This window comes from Leguminivora glycinivorella, chromosome 20 (genome assembly GCF_023078275.1).
Source record: "Leguminivora glycinivorella isolate SPB_JAAS2020 chromosome 20, LegGlyc_1.1, whole genome shotgun sequence".
Lineage (NCBI taxonomy): Eukaryota > Metazoa > Arthropoda > Insecta > Lepidoptera > Tortricidae > Leguminivora > Leguminivora glycinivorella.
The window spans coordinates 7,475,388-7,493,470 of record NC_062990.1 but is presented as its reverse complement, the minus strand read 5'-3'; the positions used below and the strand labels follow the sequence as shown (position 1 = coordinate 7,493,470).

General features: G+C 38.9%; 1 protein-coding gene across 1 annotated transcript in view; it reads right to left on the bottom strand.

Moving 5' to 3' along the window:
* LOC125237003 (B-cell receptor CD22-like) overlaps positions 1 to 18,083 on the bottom strand; it is a 440,892-nt gene that overhangs the window by 312,273 nt on the left and 110,536 nt on the right. The gene's annotated exons all lie outside the window — the stretch shown is intronic.

The window sequence follows — 18,083 nt, the reverse complement described above, 5'->3', positions numbered from 1 at the left end:
AAAAAACCGACAGCCGGCGGAACGCAGCCGAGCACGAACGAAACGCTCGGAGCGCGCTCGTTTCGAGGCTTGTAAGTCGGTCCGCACTAGACGAATTGTGTTCGGCTCGTGCTCGGCTCGTGCTCGGCTCGTGCTCGGCTCGCTTAGATCACTCGCTCTCTCTTTTATTTTCACGGGAGCGACTATCTTTCGTTCGTTCTTATCGCGGGTTGTTCATCGCTTACTCGCATTTGGTGAGAAAAGTGCCTAACGATAGAACCGTAGCCCTGTGACAAATTGCAGAACTGCATTCAGTAGAATCCTTTGTTTCTTTGGAAATCTTTGGAAACAAAGATTTCGATTCGATTTTCTGACTAATGACTTGATAATAATACTTATATTTATACTTGCATTTAAGCGCAAATTGAGAAACCTTTTGTTAGATAACCCCCTGTACTCTGTAAATGAGTACATGGATTTGAATTTTTAATGACCAATGATATTATTATACCTATATTTCTCTGTTATATAATATTTTCTTGCTTCGTGATAATTTCATGATATTGTAACTTAATTTATTAATTTTATTTAGCTTGGCATGTGTATTTTCTTTCTTTGTAAATGACGATCCTTATTGGGAGACACAATTATTTTTATTTGGAATCTATTATGTAATTTTTGACGATCATGATGAGAAGATAAACATAATTTTGACATGTAGCAAATTTATAGTGTAATTTTTATCATGAAATAAAGAAATCTAATCTAATCTAATCTATTTGGTTCTTACATCATATTAAAAACTTAGAGCCTTATCCAATCGGACGTAGGAAGGATGTCAAATGGTGCTTCCACACTGGGCTGTTATACCTAAATGTAACAGCCAGTGTGGGATTACCAAAAGATGGGACCTTTAATATATAGGATTAGAGCTTACATCCGATATCGGATCTGAATATATGAAAATGCTGTGAGGGCTCAAACTCCTTGATTGCTATAGTCACTTTTACACTAGGGTTACTTACCACTTTATATAAACGTTTAAGGCTTACGCCATTAAGTCCCGTTTCAATTGTAATAGTATGAATAAAATTGATGTCCGATAACTGTTGTGATATAGATTTAAAAAAGTTCAAACTTGCTTAACTTACTCAACGTTGCATATATCTTTTATAAAATAATAATAAGCAGAATAAAACGCAAATTGAAAACCCAAATTCAATAAATAAAGGCATTAAAATACTTCATATCCTACCCTAAAACCTAATCCTGTTCTCACGAAAACCCTAAAAACAAGTATGGAAGATACTTGCTAACTTAATCAACGTTGTATCTATCTTTTATAAAATAATAATAAGCCGAATAAAACGCAAATTGCAAATCCAAATTCAATAAATAAAGGCATTAAAATACTTTATATCTTATCCTAAAACCTAATCCTTTTCCCACGAAAACCCTAAAATAAAGTATGCAAGATCGTTTAGGATAAGCCTAGAAAATTCTATATACTATTTATTAGGTCTAATTTAGAAATCTAGTACTTACTAAAAGGCTTCAAAATAAATTGTCTTAAGCCAGAATCAGACTGTCTCCTAAGATAATGTAAAGTAAATTCACTATGTTTTGATTTTAAATGTATCCCAGTTTAGTCATTCGAGACCCAACGGAATCCTCATCAAAGAGAAAGAGGACAAATCAACAATAGGCTAGTTTCCTATACTTAAAATAAAATATTTTATGCAGTGCACGAAATAAAGCACCACATAATTAGAAGAAAAATATTGACAAAAGTTATGTTTAAACATAATTTAATCAAAGAGAAAGAGATAAAATAAATGAATTTACCGTGACGTCAGCTCAGCATTTCATAGTAATTCCATATTAGCATATCGTTTTGACAGTTCTTAAAAATAAGCTGATTTGACTAGTAGAAAACTAGCCTATTCAAATCCTGACAAGGCTATTTTAATTTGCACTGTACCTTCTACAAAAAAAATCATAAGCATGGTTATTAGAAGTCATAACAGCCTTCCCAGGCTTGTTATGGGCTTATAACAACATTTCGACGCTTAAAAATCAATATTGTCTAATTAATATGTAAGTAAGTCAATGTTAGACAATATTGATTCTTAAGCGTCGATTTGTGAAATTGTCCCAAAATATAAGGCTGGTTTTAGTGTCACGCGGATAGTCCGCGCGGAGTACCTAATCCGCACGACCAATTTGTATGAAGTTGATGTTGTCGTCCGCGCCACTCTAAATAGTCATACATGGAGAATTTTTGGCCAAAAGCTGCACTTTTAGATGGAAGCAAGCCGCTTTGCATGGTGATAGTAGACATCAAAGTTAACGATTTTTTCCGAAGATATCGAAATTTCATCCCTTAGGAAGCCGAGCGTAGCGAGGTGTTTTATGAAAATGAAAAAAAAATATATCTTTTTATTGTATCGTCCGATTTTGACAAAATGTAACTCAAATGAAAGGTATTGCTCGCTACGCTCGGCTTCCTAAGGGATGAAATTTCGATATCCTCGGAAAAAATCGTTTACTGTGATGTCTACTATCACCATGCAAAGCGGCTTGCTTCCATCTAAAAGGGCAGCTTTTTTTTTTCATAACTAGTATGACTAAAAACGCTCCTTGAACTTACTACACATATTCGTTCGATGCGGATCGCTCCGCGCGGACGGTCCGCGTGACACTAAAACCAGCAAGTAAACCATTACATTTGTTTTTTTTTATTCATTTATCTGGCGGGTCTAAGGCAGCGTCTCCACTTACGCGTCGCATGTCTCGCGGCGCGGAACGGACGTCTCCGCCACGCCGCCTGAATGTAATTCAAAAAACGTCTCCTCAGTACATTTTGTATAGGAAGGACGTAAGACGCGCTCCCAGGCGCCGTCTTATGAGTGTAGATGGTCCCTAAATAAAATAAAATAAAATAAAATAAAATGCATTTATTTCAGACAAACAAGGTCCATATTTTGTTAGTATAACTTAACCTAAAACATAAAAACTATGGTTAACTTAAAAATAATCTTAAATAACTAACTTAGGTACTAGAGATAAGTGGAGAGAGGACCAGTGCTTGATGAGGCCACTGTCCCATCTCTCAGCAACTACGCTCAGGAGGCTGTGGCGGCTATCGCGCACCCTGCGCAGCGTCGCGGCGCAACGCTTACGCAGCGTCGCATGAAACCCGTCCACATGCGCGTCCGCGAACATGCCGGACGCGCTGCAATGCCGCGGCAGCCGCAACAACACCCTGAACGCGTCGTTATATTGTACGCGCATGGCGTTAAACGTCCTTTGCGTGTACCGAGTCCACAGGCTGCAGGTGTACAGCGATGTACAGAAAGCTCGAAATAATGTGATTTTCACTTGCGCTGTACACCTGCTAAACCTGCGAGCTATCATGTTGGCCCTGACGGCCAACGCTCTCCTCTCCCTCTCAATGTCCGCGTCATCACGGAAATCGTCGGTTACCAAGTGCCCAAGGTATTTAAATGATGAAACCCTTTTCAGCTGCATGCCATTCAAACGAATGGGTGGGATGTGTGATGGGCACTTGCTTCCCGCTTTGAACACCATAAATTCGCTTTTGGTCACATTATATTTAAGGTTATGCGCACGGGCATATACCTCACACCTCTCAATAAGCAATCTCAGACCGCCAATCGATGGGCTCAACAGTACCATGTCATCGGCATAGCTAATGTTATTGAAACAAACCCGATCAATATGACAACCGACACGTGTACTGCTGAGCTCACCAATCAGGGCATCGATATACAAATTAAAAAGCTTAGGTGAGGTTAGCCCCCCCTGCCGCACCCCGCACTCCAGACCATACTCGTCCGACAACTCACTACCCCAGCGAATACAATTTCGCTGGCCACCATACCAACACCTGAATATGCGCGTAAGTTCCATAGGAAAATGCACTTCGTCAAGCTTCTTCCACAATAAATCATAGTTAACAAGATCGAAGGCTTTGGATAGATCGAGGAAACACGCATATACAGGTGTCTTTCTTCGTGTGTAGTACTCAACGGCTTGCTTTAGACAGATGATGGCACTTTCGGTGGATAAACCAGGTCGAAAGCCGAACTGAGCATCATGTAACATTACACATTTGTCCAATTGTACATTGAGCAAGCCGTCGAGCACCCTAGCCACTATTGTCGCTAACGATATAGGCCTATAGTTAGCCTTATTGGATATGTCACCCGTTTTATTTTTGACAATAGGCACTACAATGGTTTTGGTCAAATCAGATGGCAAGTACGAGTGACATATACAAAGGTTAAAGAACATTGCCAGTATGCGGGGCAGGTGAGGTCCAGCAAACAGCAGATGCTCGACACTTAAGTGATCGTGACCGGGCGACTTTCCCCTTTTCATATCTTTTATTATTTTTCTTACGTCATCTGCAGTGAAATGGACTTGAAAGTCACTCCCCTCCGATACCCCAAAATCGCGCAGCCGCTGCCGCCGGGCCCCGGTTGATGCAGCGGGTGGAACGCTGAAATGATCCTTAAATACATTCGCAATGCCCTTAGGGTCTGAAACTCCGTCTACGCTTACAGAAAGTCCAGGCCTAGTTTCCAACTTTTTTGTCATTTTCCAAAAATTTCGAAAATCATTTTTCTTGTGATGTGCGGCAAGTAAGTCCATTTTTATTTGGTCTTGATGATTTTGGACCCATCTGAGCTTAGACTTAAAGATTTTACGACTATGAGTCATTGCTTCAAAAACGGACCCACCATTCGGCTTACCACACGAAACCCAGTCCTGGAATCTAGCCCTGGCCTCCCTGTGCGCTTCGCTTACATGTTTGTTCCACCCTATGACTATCTTTTTTCGGCGGCCGGTACCTCCCGTGGTGACTTTGCTGTGTATCGAAGCCATAGATAACGCTGATACTATGTTAGAGTACATTTTATCTAATATCACACAATGCTCCGAGTTATTTAAGCAGTAGCCACCACAGCAGTTCCTTAACTCGGAAGGAAAATCAATAAATTTTAATACTTCATTACATTTATTTTCGTATTTTTCAATTTCGTCACATGTTCTCTCCCCCCAAGTTACACTTTTTCCCTTAAATATTGCACAGTTATTATTAATGTACATCTTTGACTTAACAATATTAAAATTACATTTAATTACAATAGGATAATGGTCAGAACAATACACATCGTAATCAATGACAATATCTACAATAGCGTCCAAACCAGCCGACGTGGTTACGCAGTGATCCAGCCACCGCTTAGATCCGTTCATTTCACTCAGGTATGTGTGCGCGCTCGAGTCTATACCTAACTTAACGATGTCAGCACATATCCAGTCCCGTTCCGCACAAAAACTTAGCAATTCGTCATAAAACAGTTCGTGAGGGTGCGCGTTGAAATCTCCTAATAAGTAAACCGTTTCCACGCAATTTTCTTTCACTATAGCATCCATTGTACTAATGCACTGTACGAAATCCTGCAAGTTATCTATAGAGTTATTCGGCATGTAAACACTAAACACTATAATGTGTTTATCACTTAACGTTATATCGATCGCGCTTATCCTAACGTTATCGCACTGAATAACCGACGTAGACGGAAAGAGCTTCTTACGCCACAGAAGCGCAGTACCGCCGTACGGCCTGCCGTGCAGCATTCCCGCCGTCGTATCCACTGCCGAGGTCCCGGTGCAGGCAAACTCGTCACTTACGGTGTTTAAATACGCTAGCTCACTTGGTATAAGCCAATGCTCTTGAATGGCTATTATATCCACCGTATTACACAGTTTTCTAATATCTTCAATAGATCGTTTAATGCTTCGACAGTTAAATGAGCACAGCGTTACTTCACTTAATCCCATAAATAAAATAAAATAAAATTACGTTTGTTTACTTATGTTCGTAGTAGCACTCGTAGCACACGTAGCACCAGACGTAGCACTGGCGGCCATGCCCGGCGCGGTGTCGCGACCGGTATTGATGAGTACATGATTAGATGTAATAAATCGGCGAAATATTATTCCACGCGGCCACAAAGATTCATTTAAAAACATGTTTACTTTTTCTTGACACACATAAAACCTAAAAGGCCTTGCCACTCTGGTAATGCACTAGATTCGTTTCGAAGCGTAATGGTGCTTCCACACTGACTGTTATAAATGTTATATAACATTGTGTGAGAGGGACAGCGTAATGTCAATGCCATCCTGCTATCCCTGTCACATAATGCTATACAACATTGATAATAGCCAGTGTGGGACCACTATAACGCCGTGTCTTGCGTCGCCGTCGCGTCTCATCGCATCGTCTACTTCCATATCGATAAGGTTTGATTTCGTATGCGTCGCATCGCCGTCGCGCGACCATCGCGCGACCGTCGCCCACGCAAGCCACGGCGTAAGCAATTAGTATCTTGGCTACGTATTAGGGTGGATCAAAAAAACACTTTTTTGGAATTAGCAAACCTAATAGTTATCAATCAATAACCCTTAGTCTATGAAGCCTTTGTGCAAAATTTCAGCTTTTTTAATCAACATCTTCAGCCTCCGCATTAGGTTTGAAATTTTGAAAATCTCATACAAGCCTGAAAATTCAACTTTCAGATTAAAAAAAACTTTCGGCAGTATTATGTTCAGTATACATTATTGATACATATTATTACAAGAAACTACCAAAATATGCGAAAATAGAGTTAGAAATCGCAAATTTTCGGTATTTTAGCGGCTATTTCGGCAAATGTACTAAAAGTAGGCGAACTTTGGCGATTTTTGATGCTATTTTCGCAACTTTTGGTAGTTTCTTATATTGATATGTATCAATAAATAACATATACTTAACATAATACAGCCGATTTTTTTTTTAAATCTGAAAGTTGAATTTTCAGGTTTGTATGAGATTTTCAAAATTTCAAACCTAATGCCCGCTGAAGATGTTGATTAAAAAAGCTGAAATTTTGCACAAAGGCTTCATAGACTAAGGGTCATTGATTGATAACTATTAGGTTTGCTAATTCCAAAAAAGTGTTTTTTTGATCCACCCTACTACGTATTAAGACCATATCAATAAATACATCTCTCACTTTGACTAAACCTAAAAATTAATTCAACAGAACCAAAATGTAAGACTGACAAATGAGGTCTTAACTAAAGTTTAACCTAAAACGAAGCATTAATTTTAACTACTCAATTAGCTCGTCTACCCACTAAGTACTTCATACTAACCTACTGTTTCAACGGAGAACTAAAATACAGAGCACTCATCAGTAGACAATTCATATGGAAATGCCTTGCTCAAGAACCAAGTACGTCTAAATCCATACTAATATTATAAATGGGGAAGTGTGTGTGTCTGTTTGTTTGTCCGTCTTTCACGGCAAAACGGAGCGACGAATTGACGTAATTTTTTAAGTGGAGATAGTTGAAGGGACAGAGAGTAACATAGGCAACTTTTTGTCTCTTTCTAACGCGAGCGAAGCCGTGGGCTAGTGTGTTTACGAGTATACATCTATAATAGGCTACTTTCCTCCTAGACAAATCAGTTTTTTTAAGAACTGTCAAAACGAATTTGAACGTTTTGCTAACATGGAATGAATATGAAATCGTGTTGAGTGACGTCACGGTCAACCTTACTTCATATATTTCTATCAGACTTAATCAATAGAAATTGGACCGGATATACATGCGGACTTTTTTTGACCAAAAATGAGGTCTTGTTTCAGTCGGTCATTATACAAAGCTGGATGTCTCCAAATTCTTCCTGCCTCCTGCTTGCGGTATTTCCGGACCGATACGATCTTCCTTCAAGAAAAGTTCCTGTTTCAAGGCCGTCACATCACATCTTAAAGGCCGGTACCTCCAACACATCCAGTGCCGTAGCCGAATGGCATTTCTGCGACGCGAAACGAAAACGAAACGCCGCGAAAGGTAATCTGGCTCTGTCGCGCCAATACGCAAGAGCTATAGAGATAGATATCTACGAATGTTTCATTTCGTGAGCGTTTGTGCCATTCGGCTACGTCCCTAGTGTTTCGGATGTGGCCGCTCACCATAAGGCGACCTACCTGCTTGTTTGTTTCATATCCCATAAAAATTAAAATTTTGAAAAAACCCCCAACTGCGATATAGTAGACCGATTTTCATGGCTAACAACACTCCCGACTGACTCAGCTTTCAGACTAAATCTAAATCGGTTCATTCGTTCGGGAGCTACGATGCCACAGACAGACACACACACAGACAGACAGACAAACGGACAGACAGACACGTCAAACTTATAACACCCCTTCGTTTTTGCGTCGGGGGTTAAAAATACACCAACAGGTCAACTTTGCGGGATCTATAGGAGGAAGTCTGCGGCTGAAATGAGGCCTCATATTTGAGGCGTCATTTACTATTCGGTTTTCACGGAGGCCTGTTAATTGACACACTTTCATTAATTAAAGTACTGCGGAGCCGTAAAAGCGGTACAGACTTTGGAACAGCGTTTTTGGTTATAGGGTAAAAACACCGGGATGTGGACTCAATTGATATGATACAAGGGCTGACTGTATTTTGTATCTAGGTTCTTAAACTCGAACGAATGTCAAATGATCATGAATATTTCGTACCTCTATATTTCGTCATCTCAACACTCACATCTTTCTTCCTCATATCCTCTTTCACACAATACATCCATCAACCTTCATCTCCAACATTCTTTTGCCTATATGACATTCGTTTATAATATGGCCACATATACACATACACACGCGCGTTATTTTTAACTTTTTTTTTTATTTAAATCCTATTTTATATTTAGTAAAAAATTCTGTGGATAAATGCACCGTATATCCTGTTGCATTAATCGATTTTCCTGTATTTAATATTCAAAACTAATTTTAAATAGGAACAAAATCCTGCACCAAACTAAGCTTTCTGTTTAGCCCAATGGTTGACTGGTAGAGAATGCCTCAAGGCGTTAAGTCCGCCATTTGTACTCTTTTTTTGTAAATTTGTGCAATAAAGTTTAAATAAATAAATAAATAAAATAGGACCGACAACAACATAGAATGACACCTATGAAATTTGCACGCGTCCATAGGCTGTAGTAATTTTACGTTCTGTAGTAATGTTAGGTTTAAATGCTAAATTACGTTTTTAGAACCTTGACGGCCAATTACTAAACAGTAGTTTTACCCTAAATAATATAAGTATTTTACGACCAACTCATAATCATAAAGTATCCTGGTAATAAACTGACCTGAATAAAGTTACTGCTCTGTAATAAATGTAATTTTACAGTTCACTTGTGAATAATGTGTATTAATTGATGTACTAAAACTACTACTATTTCGTCACTACTTTTAAAAAAACTTGTATCTTCGTCTGTCAATGAAAAGAAAATTGTAGTAAGTATATTTATTGAATGCATATAGACTTACTGCGTTTTAACTTTGAGGAACAGCGTGAGATACGAGATTTTTTCAAAGTAGTGACGATTTGTAAATGAGGAGTAACTAACCACAAAATCAAAATTTTGAAAAAAAAACCCCGACATAGTGGACCGATTTTCATAAAGCATGGCTAAGAATACTCCCGAATAACTTAGCTTTCAAAAAAAAAAAACTAAATCTAAATCGGTTCATCCGTTCGGGAGCTACGATGCCACAGACAGACACACACACAGACAGACAAACAGACAGACAGACAAGTCAAACTTATAACATCCCGTCGTTTTTGCGTCGGGGGTAAAAAAAAGAACAGTGGCTGCCCCCAAACGGTTACTTATATATTATGAACTAAAATTAACATACATTTTTCGTAATATATTCGCTGTCAAATAAGATAGCAAAACATAAGGTAGAGGTTAAAGGATAATTAATATATTTACAACCATGACTTTTATTTGACAAAATTATGGAATTCATTTTTGAATAATTTCTTACATTATTCTGCCTTATTAAGGGTTAGCACATATTCATATTCATTTTTATTAGTATTAAGCATACGTTGTCAAAAATATTACAGCTATTATACATATGTCATCATTGTTACTCTTAAAATACCAGATTAGAAAATAAAAATGTCAATTAATTACATAAATATCAAACAACGATCAATATATTTTTTTTTTTAGCAGAGGCGAATAGGTAAGTTTGCTTTCTATACACATAATACGTAGGCACTCGTAAAAATCTGAAAAAACATCTTTCAATAGACTTCTCTTATTTTATTTGTACAACAAGAAAAAACGAATGTCCGAGACGTATCAATAAATAATCTTGTTTTCTTAACATGACAGACAAATCAAATATAACCAATTTACTTTCCCACTCAAGTGAGGAAAAACGTCGTATCTGACATTTAAAATAATCTCACATATGACATTTTGGTACAAATCACTTTTCGGTTATGTATGTTATTTGTCCGAACTATTATAGGTATTAGATTTGCCCTTAAGGGATTATGTACTAATCCTAAAGGCTTGTAGGCTTAAACTATTTTCGACATAAGTTTTGAATTAATCTAAAACTAAGTATAATGAGCGTGTAAAGGGTATTTGTGCAGACTAATACAAGAGCTCATGTTTAATGTAAACAACGAAGATTATAGAATAAATAACTTAGTAATTAATTTACAGTTTTTTACGGAAATCTGTCGACTTCCTTGCAGAACGTTCAACATTTCGATACAGCCAGGAGCGGCTCACTCCGCGATTCTTTCGTCGAGCTACAAGTACAGTCAGCTGCAGAGAAAAGTAGACCCCCCTCAATTTTGTATGCAAGGGGGTCTACTTTTCTCTGCAGCTGACTATACATGCGTGCCGGTGGCTGCGCATTCGCGGCCCTTTCAGGCCCGTAGCTGAATGTCATTTCTGGGCCATATTTTTTCAAAGTTGTCCACCCCACTTTTTTTGTAACATGGGTATTTTTTACGCGATTCATACTTTGAATCGAGAGATCTTTCGATCCTGATAGGAGAAAAAAAATGTCCCAAGATTTCCATACATTTTTTCGAACCTTCCATTCCGTTACCGCCATACAAAATGTATGAAAAAATGGTAACGGAATGGGAAAAAAACCTTGGGACACATTTTTTCTCCTATTAGGATTGAAAGAGCTCGCGATTCTGAGTGGAAAACACATAAAAATTTCCAAATACAAAAAAAAGTGGGGTGGACAACTTTGAAAAAAATGGCCCTTCTGCGACGCGAAACTCCACAGAAACGCCGCAGGTATGTAGTCTGGCTCTGTCGCGCCAATACGCAGGAGCGATAGAGATAGATAGCTTGGAAAGAGATATTATCGTGAGCGCTCGTGCATTCGACTACGCACACAGTAGTGACACAGTATAAGGACAACTCAGTGGTAAATCATCGGCAGCGGCGACGCAATCGGTATTTGGTAGGGTGTACCGACTAGTCGGGAAAGCCGACTATCCGGCCACATTGTAGTCGGCGATTAGTCGGCGACTAGTCGGCAAAACAGGCCGATTAGTCGGCACTTTATAAGTGGTAGAAAAACAGTACAAACATAAATTAACAGCTGATATAGTTGTATTATGAACCTATTCGTTATGCCTTTGTTAGTCAAAAGAACAACTATGATCATCACAGAAATAAATGTCCTACCTAGAACTATAGGTTTCACTGGCAGGATTCAATCCCACCAAGCTAAACCGTTTGTTAAAAATGGAAATTGTATATCAATATTCTCATCGACATTTGAACCTTTAAAAAATAATGAAAAGCCCCAACAAAGGACCAATCTCATTAAAAAATTCTAATAAATTAGTCGTAAATTATGCTCTGGCCGACTAGCCGACTAGTCGGCCGACTAATCGGCCACCCAAGCGCCGATTAGTCGGTAGTCGGCCTAGTCGACCAAATCAATAGTCGGTACATCCCTATTTGGCTCTCTAGCACGCGCCGCGTACTGACTAGTACTGATGCGACCGGCATCCTGCGGTTTTATAAATTTAACGCCATGTTTTATGGTAAATTAAGGCTGTTTATAACATTGTGCAACATGTGCCCTTTTAAAAAAATAAACGATTCTTTGTTTAATTTTACATTGACAAACTGTTAGCGCGATTTAGCTTGACTTTCGCGCCACCTCTTGGCGTATCATTGTACTCCAAGAAGATTTTTCACGTTACAGTGTTTTAGGTTCATAAACCGACTACAAGTGGATTTTTCACATTTACATTAGGTCTATAAACAGTTAGCGTGATCGAACTCGACTTCAGCACCATCTTTCGGCGTATCCGTGTACTACAAGTGGATTTTTCATGATTCAGTGGCTCAAGCTAAGTTAAGCCGGCGGTTTGTGTAATTAATTATGGATTACATTTTCCTGGTGATTTAAGGGAGGAGCGGGAGCGATTTATGGTACAGAGTTATGAAATATTAAGCTAATTTACAGTTTAACTCACGTAGATTTAGTAATTCGCTGAGTACTATTTCAAAAATAGACACAATAAAATACACATACATACATACATACAATCACGCCTGTATCCCGTAAAGGGGTAGGCAGAGCACATGAAACTACTAAAGCTTCAGTGCCACTCTTGGCAAAATAAGGGGTTAAAAGAAAACGAAACTGTGGCATTGCAGTGACAGGTTGCCAGCCTCTCGCCTACGCCACAATTTAACCCAAATCCCATAGTCGCCTTCTACGACACCCACGGGAAGAAAGGGGGTGGTGAAATTCTTAACCCGTCACCACACAGGCAATAAAATAATGTAGTTAATACTTTAGTATTAAGTAACTAACTATGTTTGTAACTTGTACTAACACTTCCAGCGGTTTCGGCTGTGCGTCAGTCAATCAGTCAGTCCATCAGTCAGTTCCTTCTTTTATATATTTAGATATAAATACTAGCTTTCGTCCGCGGCTTCGCTCGCGTTAAATCCCGTGGCTTGCACCATCTCGGCACCCCCTAGAGAATTCAACCAATTACAGCACTCATTTGCATAGGTACAAGACTTTATTTGCACAATTTGAGCAACGTTAAGACGAAGTGGAAGCGCGACATCGCCTGTTCATACAAAGGTAGTGCCCATTTTCCTCTCTGGATAAAATGACACCAAAATAGGCAGCGTGCAGCGGTTTACAATGATTTTAACGTAAACGTAATAATTTCATACAAGTTTGACATTTAAAGTAATAATTTGCGACGGCGGGGCTTTCCAATTCGCCATCTTAGCCTAGCATGACTTTATTAACATTATTGAAAATATTGTGGTACAATTAGTTTCCTGTTGAGCACAGATATGAATTCTGATGTACCTGCATTTGATTTTTTTCGAATTTGTACATTGTTGTACATATATACATATATTTTATACCACGTCGGTGACAAATAGGTATATGGTCCGCCTGATGGAAAGCGGTCACCGTAACCTATGGACGCCTGCAACTCAAGGGGTGCCACACGCGCGTTGCCGACCCGTGAGAAACTTGAACACTCCTTTTTTGAAGAACCCCATACTGTAGTTCATCGGGAATACCTCGGCATGCTCATCCCACATCCGGAGCGGGATAGATATTTGGTATAATAGTTTAAAATAACATATGTCAATATTGAAAGAGGAAAATGAGGTCAATTTTGTATGGCGAAGCGATCGTCCTTTTCTAAAAGATCCAGAATTCTCTAAACGCCTCCTCAGAGAACGTTCAAATGAAAAGCCGGAGGAAAACAGTGTATTCGAAACAAGAGACGTTTGAGTAAATGCTGTTTTAGAATCTGCATATTTGCTTATTTGCATAGAGATATATTTATTTGTAAGGTGTAGAGGTAGAGGAGCACTAAGAACGAATTTTTTAAAATTCACCTCTTAAGGGGGTGAAATGGGGGTCCAAAGTTTGTATGGGAAACAAGATTAGATTAGTACGCGGGAAAAAGCTAGTAATTATAAATATAAGAAACTGAAACTAAACTTAAAAGCTAGCTTATATCTAAAAGCTAGCTTATATCGAAAATAGGCTCTTGGGGCACTGTACCAAGGAAGCTGGCGACATTTCCTCGCTGTACCGCATTGCTGACACGTTGTGCGAGGAAATCACCAGCTCTTACCACAACCAGACGCTGCACTATTTATGTGAAAAAAATTCCATATTATTATATCTCCCATATTATATTTTCCAAATTCATAAACGTTGTAGGTACTGTTACACTTCCTAGGTAGGTATAATGTATTCTATCTACCTGTTTACGTATACAAATAATACGTGTATATGAATATCATGCTCTCTAAACACATAAGGAATTCAACTTCGCCAAAATTATTAATGATAAAATGTCACCTTCAACATTTTTCGTGGAAAATTCTTAAAATAATCCTTCTACACCTGCTATTAAATAAAGTACTGCGTTAAAACCACAAGATTAATTATAGCATCATGTTTCAAAGAACCTTTATACCTTTGCCTAACACACGCTTATTAATTTTACAAAATAATAAGATAACCCCTCTGTGGTGACGGTAGAATCTTCGAACCAATTCACACGAGCGTTAAAAAAATGGCTTATCGCCCACGCCTTTTATGACATGAATGAATTCTACATCTTTAAAATTATTTAATTAACTACCTAATTAACAGTCACAAAACATTGTATCCATTCTATTCTAATATTATATAATGCTCAATGGTCCTTAATGTAATTTAAAAATGTATTACCATATTTCGACATAATAAACTACGAATACTAATATAATAATTTTAATTTTAATATACCATATAATAACTATGTACCTAAATCAATTGTGACGTGTAATATGTAACAATATTATAAATAAATGAGTATGATTATGAGTATGAGTAGTATAACGGCTCAGCCACGACATTGGTCTAAGCGCGACAGCGGTGAGCGGCGGCCATACATTGGAGCGAGACACAGCGATGGGACTTTTCATTCGCACGTATGGCTGCCGCTCACCGCTATCGCGCTTAGAACAATGTCGTGGCTGGGCCGTAAGGCCCGAGTGACCGGAGCGGAGCGTTCGGCGGGGCGGGCAGCGGGGCGGGCGAGCGTGCGTCCACCCTATGCAGCGTCGACTCAGGATACTTGTATGAGCTTCAATTGTTTGATATGCACGCCGCACGCCCCGCCACGCTGTACGCCCAATATGAGCGTGCACTCAGGCCTTAGGTATGCTAGGAATCCTAATCGTTCACTGAAAATATCGCTCCCAACCCAATTACCTAGTACGATTTTTAGTACACTCAAAGACGTATAACTCCGTGTAGAGAAAAAAGTCTTACTCCGTGTCTTGCGTGGGCGACGGTCGCGCGACCGTCGCCGTCGCGTCTCATACTTCCATATCGATAAGGTTTGATTTCGTATGCGTCGCATCGCCGTCGCGCGACCATCGCGCGACCATCGCGCGACCGTCGCCCACGCAAGCCACGGCGTTAGAAAAAACGTCTTAGACTGACTCTAGTACCTAACCACAATTTCATTTTTAACGCCTTTCCTCGTCTCATAAGTTTTTTTACGAGCAGTCTTCCATTAAAGCTATTACTTAAGTCGACACGTGACAGAAGCTCATGCAATTATAATAATAACTTTATAAGTGCAAACCATCAGACACGTCTTTAAGTGTGTCATTTTCATTTTAATTCGTTTTTTACGAGATAAGTTTTTGCATTCAGACTTCATTTCAATTATTATCATAATACCTATATATTTTTAAAAGTCACAGCTCCTGGGTTCACTTCCAGAGGTCGGTTCTCTAGGTGAGATTTTTTATATTTAGTTTTAGCGTCAATTTTTTTTGTTGTGTGTATTTATATGTATTGTTTAATTTGATTGTAAAATAAATATATAAATATTAAAAAAGTCACAAGATATTCTCTGTTTCGTTTAGCTCAGAGCTTCTACAACGAGATTCTGGCGTTTTAGTAGTTCGTATTTGTCATGCTAGTTCAGACAGTGCCAGTATAGTATGAATTTTCTGAGATGAACTTTTCGGTTTTGCCCTAATCTGTTAAACAAAGGCCTTTGTTTCTATTATTCGCCGCGGTTAGCTCCCGTTTCCACAGCACGTGCCAAAGTCTCAGTGTAGTTAAAAAGCAACTATCATGATAGCAATAAGGTTCAAATTTATTAAACAGTTTGCAGTGTGCAGGTAACTTTTTTTGAAGATGACAAAACGTGTTATCTCCGAAAGGGCTTTTTTATGGATTTTAACCTTATTGCTATCATGATAGTTGCTTTTTAACTATACTGAGACTTTGGCACGTGCTGTGGAAACGGGAGCTAACCGCGGCGAATAATAGAAACAAAGGCCTTTATTTAACAGATTAGGGCAAAAGCGAAAAGTGCATCTCAGAAAATTCATACTATACATCTGCTTGCATCTGCTTGTACTGAGACTGACTGAAATACCATGACACGTACGTTTCCGCAAAAATATGAAGGAAAACATTTCCCTACATCAGTAACGTTTTTGCTTCTATCAAGTAACATCGAGAGACATTGTTTGCCTTTGTCATACGAAGAATGCCATTTTGTATGACATTTACAATATCGGCTATCGTCTAAAGTTCATATAGTGGACATTTTGGTCCTGTAATCATTTTTTCCTGGCTAACGTATACTGCTTTTCACATCACCTATGACGAAATTTATAGGTATGTAATATATTACTTACGGCCCAGCCACGACATTGGTCTAAGCGCGGCAGCGGCAAGCGGCAGCCATACGTGCGAATGAAAAGTCCCATCGCTGTGTCTCGCTTCAATGTATGGCCGCCGCTCGCCGCTGTCGCGCTTAGACCAATGTCGTGGCTGAGCCGTTAAACCAAAACGAAATTGTATATCATGAACGCTTCCACTAAAAAGACATGCCTTCCAATCAAGTGTCATTGAACTGTAGATAGCCTAGAATATCCTAGAGGGTAGTAACTCTGATTGGTAACAGGTCGTAAGTAACAGCTAAGCTTTGTTAATCGGAAGATAGGGGCTGCTGATAAACAGAGCTTATGTGGACAGTTGCCACAAATCTTTAGATAAGGGCGTATCAGACAATTTGTGCTGAGATAATAGTGGATAAGGTTAGACCTTCCTAGAAGATACACCGTGTCTGACTGTGGCATCGTAGCTCCCGACCGGATGAACCGATTTAAATTTAGTTTTTTTTTTGTCGGGAGTGTTTTTAGCCTGAAAATCGGTCCACTATGTCGCCGTCGGGGGTATTTTCAAAATTTTAATTTTGTGGTTAAGTTAGTTACACATATTTAAAATTGCAAACGGGACTTAATCGGGTATTACTATGTTTTTAACACTAACCTCCGACGTTTCAAGGACGGCATTCCCGTGGTCTCAGAGCAGACTGGCTGAAGTTGACATCAACATCTTCTAGCTGTACGAGTTTTTAGAACTACCCGCACTTGGTCCTGACTACCCACTTGAACAGTTTGTGTACTAGGGATGTCACCTTGTCGACACACAATACTCACAATATTCGGTTTTTCAACCTGCGATATTTGTTTCTTCTTGCATTTACTAATGACCGGATTTCTAGAAGGTACTCTATCCATGCTTAATATTATAAATAGAAAAGTGTGTGTCCATTTGTTTGTCCGTCTTTCAAGGCAAAACGGAGCGACTGATTGCCATGATTTTTCAAGTGGAGATAGTTAAAGAGATGGAGAGTGACATAGACTACTTTTTGTCTCTTTATGATCCCCCACTTCCCTAAAATTGGGGATGTAAGTTAGTAAGGAGCATTGCGTAATTTTCAAATTTAATGGTAGCGAAGCCGCGGGCATAAGCTAGTTAAATATACAACTAAACTTAAATGGAATTGAGATAGGTATATCCATCTTTGGCGTTAATACTTGAATAATGTCACTACGCTCAGGATTTTTTTTTAATTTCCTTTGTTTCTTTCAGGTTAATGTACGCCCTTGCCGTAAATATATAATTTCACTCCCTTGTTACAAAATCTATTATACTATTTCAGTTATTTCATACTTCCGAATTTACCTTTGCCCGTTATTTCGCTGAGAATGTCATCCCTGTAAACCCTTTGATCCCTCAAAATACTAACCTTATTTCACATTCCTTAATTCCATTTCGCTGCAGTAAACTCTTATAATGAAC